The sequence below is a fragment of the Apus apus genome, chromosome 1 (assembly GCF_020740795.1).
Source record: "Apus apus isolate bApuApu2 chromosome 1, bApuApu2.pri.cur, whole genome shotgun sequence".
NCBI lineage: Eukaryota > Metazoa > Chordata > Aves > Apodiformes > Apodidae > Apus > Apus apus.
The window spans coordinates 175,024,954-175,033,553 of record NC_067282.1 but is presented as its reverse complement, the minus strand read 5'-3'; positions in this window follow the sequence as shown (position 1 = coordinate 175,033,553).

Genomic DNA, 8,600 nt, shown 5'->3' with positions numbered 1-8,600 from the left:
TTTGGTTTTTTTTGAGAAGCACAGGCCCTGCATGAACCTATGACTCCTCTCCACTCCCTATCCAGGGTAGGCACCAGAAATTCATGCGATAAAACATGGATTTTTCCCCAGAAATCTCCTATTTAAAGAGAAGAGGCAAAATAAGAATGGAAAAGTACCATTATAAGTACATTTTACATATGGATAAGAAGGGATTTTAAGTAGGACTCTCTTCACCACACATCTTACTTTCAAAAGTCCAATGGTAAGTAGAACCTTGTCACCTTGAAGTCCCTCCATAGCTAACGGAGATAAATAAGCACCAGCACAACATAGTTCATCTGGCCTATTCTAACTCCCTACATTAGGAGGAAATTAATCTGTACCTATAAAGAGAATCCAGTTCAGATTAGCAGTCTGACAATGACTCACTCAGATTTAAAAGTCTATCTTTTGATGCTTGTTAGGGCTGATTACTCTTGTTCCTGGTCACTTGACAGGCTGTACAGAAAGTCTAAATCAGAGCCACAAACTGAAAACAGATTTCTGTTGTGTCAAGCCAAAGCCAAAGCCTCAACTGTGAGGGCAATCTCTGAATGGCAGTTTGTAAAAATAAATTATATTCTCTGGGCTGGAGAAAGAAAAAGTGAATCTCTAAATAGGCAAGGATGAGGAATTGCTTCTTGATTTATATCTTACCATTTCAGAAAGCCGCTTTCCTTCTGTCAGGCTGGCATGTGTGTTGCTTCTTTTGTGCCAAGCAAGAATTTTCTGAGAGTTCAGAACATAAATGAAAGGTCACACAAGTATAGTTTGCTTGCACTAAATCTTCAAAGCAAAGAGGCTGCTAATCACCAAGGATGAAGTCTAGCATAGCAGAAAAGCTTGAAACAGCTTCTTTAGAGAATGTTTTAACAATCAGAACTTTTTCAGCAAGGGGGCAAGTAAGCACACAATTGCAACCTTTATCTAATAACCACTACCAGCAACTGCAATACCATCTTTTCCTCAGAGACATGATACATCAACATTTAGAGGCAATATTGGACACAGAGAACATTGACATGATTCAAAAGCAAGTCTGTTCTTTGATTTCCAAAATTTATCATTTGTTGAAATAATATATTATTATTTCTTTTTCCTCTTACAATAATGCAGTTCTTTGTATTTTTTGGTAATGCTTTGTATCTGGAACATTTACAAAAAAGAGAGTTAAACATGGAAGTAGTTCAAAAGGCTTTAAGGCCAGCCAACCTCCCCCTCCCAATCCTTTGCTAAGCAGGCTGCATCAGATACATCAAAGCTTTTGTGGATGAATGTGGTAACTGTTACTCTGTGCTGTACATGCTAAGAGAGAGCTAGATCCAAAAAGGAACTTGGGCACTGAAATATGTTAAAACTCCTTAGTTGCTAACTTCACCATCACTAGCTTTCAGCATCTGGTCCCCAGAGTGGAGTCCAGGGCTGTGAGTTAGGCCCTTGGCCCTCCTGGAGGCAGCACAGAGCAACCTCAGAACACCCAACACGATGCCCCAGTCCCACCACTGAATTAAAAAAAAAAAGAGCCACAAAGAGGATGTCCTTGGACTTCTTTTGTATTGTAGAATCTTTAAAATTATGGGTTATAGCCTTTCAAGTAGGGCACTGGAAAATGTAATTTAATTTCTGCTGAACTGCAGAAAAAAATATTAGGGACATTACAATTTACTATTATATTGTTTGTTGTTTTACTGTAGCAATTTAAGTGTTTATTTTAATGTTGATTACAAGATTTAATTGCAATGAAATAAAATATATACTGAAAGCACAGTAAAAGTAAATTATGATGTTTTATTACTGGCAACAGTTCACTTCCTCTGGAACAGATGATTGAGAAGCAGTTGTAAATACCAACTGGAAATTTCTTTATACTAGTTAGAAAGCAACTAATTATTTTTTATAACAACAACAGCAGCTGAAAGCCTTTGTGGAGGGGCAGGAAAAAGGAGTAGATCTCCTTTCTTCTTAGATATTTAGATGTGCAGCAAATAATAACAGCTAATTTTCATTTTCCTGATGAAAGTCAGCAATCAAAGACAATTAGGTCTGCTCAGAAAAGACTAAAATGAAAAAGGGTCAGAGAAGAATAACAAGGATCTTCAAAGATGTTAGACAACTTTCCTATGGGAAACAACTAAGCAGACAAAAACTTTCAGACTGGACATGACCAAGGATTAATATGGAAGTGGACTACAAAACCCTAAGTGGCTTGCATAAGGTGAATAGGGAATTACTATTTACTGCTTTTTCTGCTACAGAACTATGGGGCCTCAAATGAGGAATGGAGGTTGACAGCAAACAAGGAGGTCTTTCTTCACACCACTTCGAGCTGTGTGAAGCTGTGGACCTTGCTGCCACAAGATGTTGTTGCTGATAAAAATCTCCAACTGCTCCAGGAAAAGTGAACAAATGAAACACATGTAAATTGAGAGAAATGAAGATAAAAGTATCTTTGGCAAGGGAAAATCTCTGAGCCACATATTGTTGAGCGGCCAGGAGTATATTCTGGGGAGTTATTAGTGTATCCTTTAGCTTGCTTCTAACGTCCCTATGCCTCTGCTACTGCTGGAGGTAGGATAATCAGGCTAGACGAGTCTGTGGTCTAACTTGGCATGGTTCCTACATTTTTGTGGATGAAAGTTGTAAATTGTTCCTGATGATAAAAAGAGAATACAGGTCTCCTTTACTGCCCTATGAATGTCCCAGAAGCCGAGTGTGGAGCCTTGGTCATTCTTCCTGGTCTCAAATGTTTATTGAATTATGGCCCAAACATCTTGAGTAAGCAAAGACCATAGATGAGTGACTCTTTAAGTATCTAATTTCACATACTGAAAAGAAGACAGATTTTTAAAATATCTTGCTCATGGCAGACCCTTTAAATGTCTTGCTAGATAGATTTTAAGATAAAAGCAACATTTTTAGATAACATCATTCCTAAATTGGAAAGAGCTTTTAGTAACAGTGAATTAAAGCTATAGTCTGCTAGAAAGGTACTCAAGGAACTGATTCAGTAGAATCAATAGATTTTTGAAGGCTTAATAGTCCAAAGTCACAATGTCATAAAAAGTGGGTTTGCATGTAGTTCCCATAAGGTAACAATATTTAACTTCATCATTAATATTAACTGCTATTTCAGTCACTAACATAATCTGTCACATGGGAGAAAACACAGATGTACTAATTTATCCTTAAAATGACTGAAAACATTCTTCCACTGATTTTGGCATTTTGACCATAATGGGCATTTAAGAAATTAATCTCTTTTTCCTAATACTTCTGATACAATTATTAAATGCTTTTATCAAGAAACCTGTATGACCAGTTTCTGGAAGTTTGATTTCTGTTCTGATATCATCTCCTTTCCACAGTGCTTTAGTAAAATTTTAAAAAGCAATGAAAAGTTGTAAAGAGCTTGGAAAATTTCAAGAGTGCTGTAGAAAAAAATCTAGTCCATTGGAAGACCATTACATGACAAAGAAAACTAACTCTGGTGAATTAATTTGAAGTCCTTCTGACTTTGCAAAAAAATATTTATTTGTTTGTTTGTTTGTTTTTTGGTGAAAGAAGAACTGCCAACAGTTTTCAGTGACTGTGGTGGTGGCAGGGGTACGTAGGCAATGTCTCCAGTACTTTTGCTATCAGTTGGGTATTTCTCAACTAAGTAGGTGGCAGCACATCTCGTGCAACACTGCAGCTGCAGCCTGAAGAACTGGAAGACAGAGTGCATTCCCATGTGAGAAGCCTGGAAGAGGAAAGCAGTCATAGGTATGATGAAGACAAATAGCTGCAGCAGGAGTTTAGGGCACATTTTAGCATCCAAGGCTGATCATGTTCCCAGGAGTTTGCCCATATCCTCCAAATTACACAAAACAAAGATTTTGCAAGTTAGAGATGCGGATTAGGGACAACCTCATAGTCTCTCAAAAGACATTACACATCTAATCTGAAGAACCTATACTATGGAAATATATAAATATGCTGAAAATTCATTATCTTGTTTCATACATTGTGGTGGGGAAGGCAGTTTTGTGCTTCTTTGTAGGAAAAAAGCTACTTTTTGAAGGGATAAAATTGTCTCCTTTCAGCTTTCTTAATTCATTGACATCTACAGACCAAGGATCCAAGAACAATGACAAAGAAATAATAATGGGACAAAAATAGTGTAGGGTTACTGTAAGTAAACAGATACAGAAGAAGGATAATTATATTTAATCAACTTTCTGAAGTTTGTGACAGAGGAAATTCATTCAAAGGGAGTATTTAAGAGAGGAAAAAATGGTCTAAGTCCACAATGACTTCAAGATTACAGACAGGAGTGCAAGATCAAGGACTAAGCTAAGAACAATCTGCTCAATTAGAGGTAAAGGGCAGGCAGAACTTTCCGCTCCAGTGCAGACATCAGCCTTTGAAACATTCTAAGGCAAGAAATTGTGGCCTAGCAAAATGGAATGCCAACTTACCCCCTCTTTGCAGACCAAGTTGGGCTCCATCAAAACCAGTGTGACACATTAAGTGAAAAGGAGCAATGCTTTGCTCTGCACCAGCATCAGAAAATTGCAAAGGTGTTGCAAGAGGCTGAACTGGGAATTAATGACAAGGATCAAAGATGATATACTTGTAATGATGGAGTCCATGTAGCATCTGAGCTATCAAAATGGGTAGTTTTCATGAGGTCTTAAAGATATGAAAAATACATTAATCTTTGACATCATGAAGGTAAACCAATTGAAGCTCTCTCCAGCTCTCTGCAGAATTCAAATGCATTTCCCCAGTTTCTGATTTATAAGTCCCTTTTCTTCACAGCTGCCCGCAATATTTGCTCACGATCTATGCCATCTCATAGTTTTTACCTTTCTGAGATTTTCATGGTTCTCTCTAAAGGAATTCTGCTTTTATTCTATTTTCTGTTCTATTTCTGCTGGAACAGTTTATGTGTGCAAATCTTCCAGTTTTTACAGGCTGTTATTTTGCATCCATAATTAAATCCAAAACTTCTACAAAAAATTGCTGCACAAGCAGGTCACTTTCCACATGCACATCATAGCTCTGTGGGTGGCTGTTTGAAGTATGTAGTTGCTTTATCTTGCAATCTAGAAATCTCATTCCATGTCCTCAGCAGCAGTGTAATATCCCTATATCTCTTTATCATTTCAGCAGTATCAGTCCTCTGCTATTTACTCCTACAATATGTTTCTCCTGCAATTTCTGGTTTCAGTATCTTCTCTAGGAACCTTTGTACTCTAAATTGCACAGGCTCAGATACAAATGTAGCCTTTCAGAGCCAGATCTTAGAATTCAGACATAAGAGGACATAGTCATCTTTGTTGTGCCCAGGTTTTCCGACTGCTGGGTTCATTCTCAGTTCCTTGATGGATGAGGATGCTAGGACTTCTTATCAGTTTCGCTAATGTATTGCCCTGATAATTGCTCCAGTGGGCTGAAACCAAAGCCAAGGGCTGACCTTAGCTACAAAGCAAGACCTTTTATCAGCTACTTGCTGCAACACTGGCAGGAAGACAGTGTCAAAAGAGCTTCTGTTGAAGAATGTCTTTGATTTGGGCTTAGCCCAGACTCAAAGTGTGCTGAGGCTTTGGCAGAGTGTCCTGACAGCCTGGTATTAGCTGATTGCCAGGCACTAGAAGCCCACTGCTTTACTTAAAAGTAGTAAGTCCTCCAACAGTGCAGCACCGTTGTCCTTGTCATAAAAATAAGGTTTTCTGCTACTAAAAAAATCTTAATATGCCATTCCTACTATCTAGTTTTAAGTTTACATGGGAATAGAGCTTACTAGCCTTTAACCTACGCCTACTCCATCCACATAATAATGGGTTCACATTAAGTAAATGCCAAAGAAAACTGACTTCTAACATCTTTCTGCCCAGATGATGATTAATTTTTTATTCCAAAGTTTACTTCCTAAGTTTTCTTTTACATGATTTTGTTTCTTTTCAGTCCTCTCTGATGATAGTCTGTTCCCATCATTGCAGCTAACCAAGCCATCAAAACAGTGACCTGTCCTTATTCTGATAGTTCCCATCCCCTTCCTTTTTTTCCCACATTAACCATAAGATTTTTTTCTTTTTCTTTTTTTCTCTTTTTTTTTTTTTTTTTTTTGGATAATTAAATAATCCCAGAGTGAAATGCATATGCAATCTTCTCTCTTCCAGAGAATATTTAGTCATTAAACTACCAAACTGCTCACTCTTACTGCTGTCTATTACTACAATGCACCACAAATCCTTCATTAGCAGAGTGGCACTGCTTGTGAAAGAGACAGAGAGGACAAATTCACCTTAGGATAACTAGGAGATGGGAGATCTGGGATAGAATGCTCTTAAGTTGAGGAGGACAAATATGTCAGTTCCTTTGTCTTCTGCCATTGCATCTAAAGAAAGGCTGATACAAGAGTACTGAAGAAATCACGTGGGCACCTGATAGCAGATGTTACACAGAGTATAGACAATAAATTCCAGCCCAGCACGTGACACTTTATAGTCCCAAATTGGGTACCAAAATACCAAAGGACATGGAACTTTGGAACACCTCTAGCTTTTGCCTTTCATGGACCTTTATTTTAAGATTCTTGGTTCTCAGGCAGTGCATAAGGTGCTCTGAGAGCTTGCTCACACACATGGGCTCCATGCTGAGAGCCACATCTTAGCGTTGGATAATCCTAGGTAAGCAGCACATTTGCTATGTCGGTTATGAAGCCAGGCCTTCATTTTTTACATTTGATGTAGTTTAATAACATAGAAGTCTCTTACTGAAAAACATTCACATGTAATAGTCATGGTGCAAAGTCCAGCACTACTCACTACCATCTGCATTACTTTTAATCATTAAAAAAATGGAAAATAGTATCCCTTCTGTATCAAATTAATTCAAGGCTATCCATCACATAAGAAATACTTTGCATTAACAAACTAATTAGTCAAGCGCCAGTCAAGTCTGTTCCTTATCTTTATATTAAGATATTCAGCTTATTGTATCATTTGTTTTCGAGTCCTGGGCTCGCTCAGTTGGCCACCATTTTCTTCTTCTTCAAAAAGCTGCAGTTTTGCCCTCAGATCTAACTGCATGCAAACCAGAAAACTTACTAAAATAATCACTGACTGACAGGTGGTATTAAATATTTTGTCTGTCTTTCCTTTTTCTTTCTTTTTACTGGTGTTTACTAGTATTTTTAATTTCCTGTTTAAAATTACCAACTTGTGCAAACCACTGAGTTTGTGGTTTGAGCTCTTCTTAATGCTAAGTGGATTGAGGCTAATGTTCATATTATATCCCATCTTTTCCTCAGTGTGAAGTCGATGGACCTTCTGTCACCTCCAGAACATGAGAAGGAAACACAGGCACTAAAATATTACATGCTGCACACTGGGAGGTATTTAGGAGAGCAGCCAAAGGTCACAGCAGCTGTGCTTGGGAACCTGCATCTGCTGAGTTCCAGTCCATTGCAGTTCATCCTTTCTGATTCTCACAATAGGATGCATTTCAACTACATCAGGGCAACCTGACACCCCGCTGCAGGCAGGGATTATAACCTGGTGTCAGCCTTCCAGTGGTTTGGCCACTTGAAATTATTCCTTTCTGGATAATGCAGAAAATCCTTTTAAATGAAAGGTGCTAAAGCCCCCAGATATAAGACATAAGTGCTATTGCTGACATAAACGAAAACCATTGTGCTGTGTGTATAGGTAACCTGGTTTATTTCTCTGAGTCTTGGCCTTCGTGTTCCATTTGTATTAATATCTTTGATCTCAGTTAATACCTTCATTTGGAGATTTACACAGCTGTAGTGTAACTATAAGGGATGGCATTGTTTTCATAACAATGGGGGTTTCCTCACCTGCTGTTTCATTTTATCTCATAATTCTGTTAAATCAGGTGTTCTTATTTTCTTGAATCACCTTCTGCTTGGCAAAACCACAATTTGGATCAAAAGAGCAAGGGCAGAGTATTTTCACCTTCTGCATCCTGCATTTAGCTCCAATTGCTCCTGTCAGTCACTTTCATTCAATTATCTCTCTTAATTAAAAGCTCATCTAGACAGATGCTGCAGGTGGCCACAAAATTAGTGACCACTGGAAAAATAAAGAAATTTCAGAGTATTTGTCTGAATTTATGCCCAAATTGGCAGCAAATGAAAGCCACCATCTTAGGACTGTATGTTTCTTTTTCTGAGATCATGACTATATACATTCAGACGTATTAAACTGTGAAGTGAAGGCCTTATAGTGGTCAGCTCCATCACCTTTTGTGAATCAATGTCAGTGATGATTAGATCAGGTTCTTACACTCTTTCTGAATAACAAATGCTTGTTCAATCAAAATTACTCCTTTGGGGCTACTTCTGAAAATGAGAGGATATATGCAAAAGAGATGTAGCATCCAGTTGCTTCAGGATCAGTTTTGTTTGTTAAAGTTGTGTGACCATCAATACCAGCATATAACAATCTTGTACAGAAGAAGAGGCATCAGAAATGCTTAGGGTCAAGCATGCAGAGCTAGGAAATGCCACTAAATACCACCGTGACAATGTGTTAGGAAGCAACTAATAATATTGTTATATCCTGTGTTTC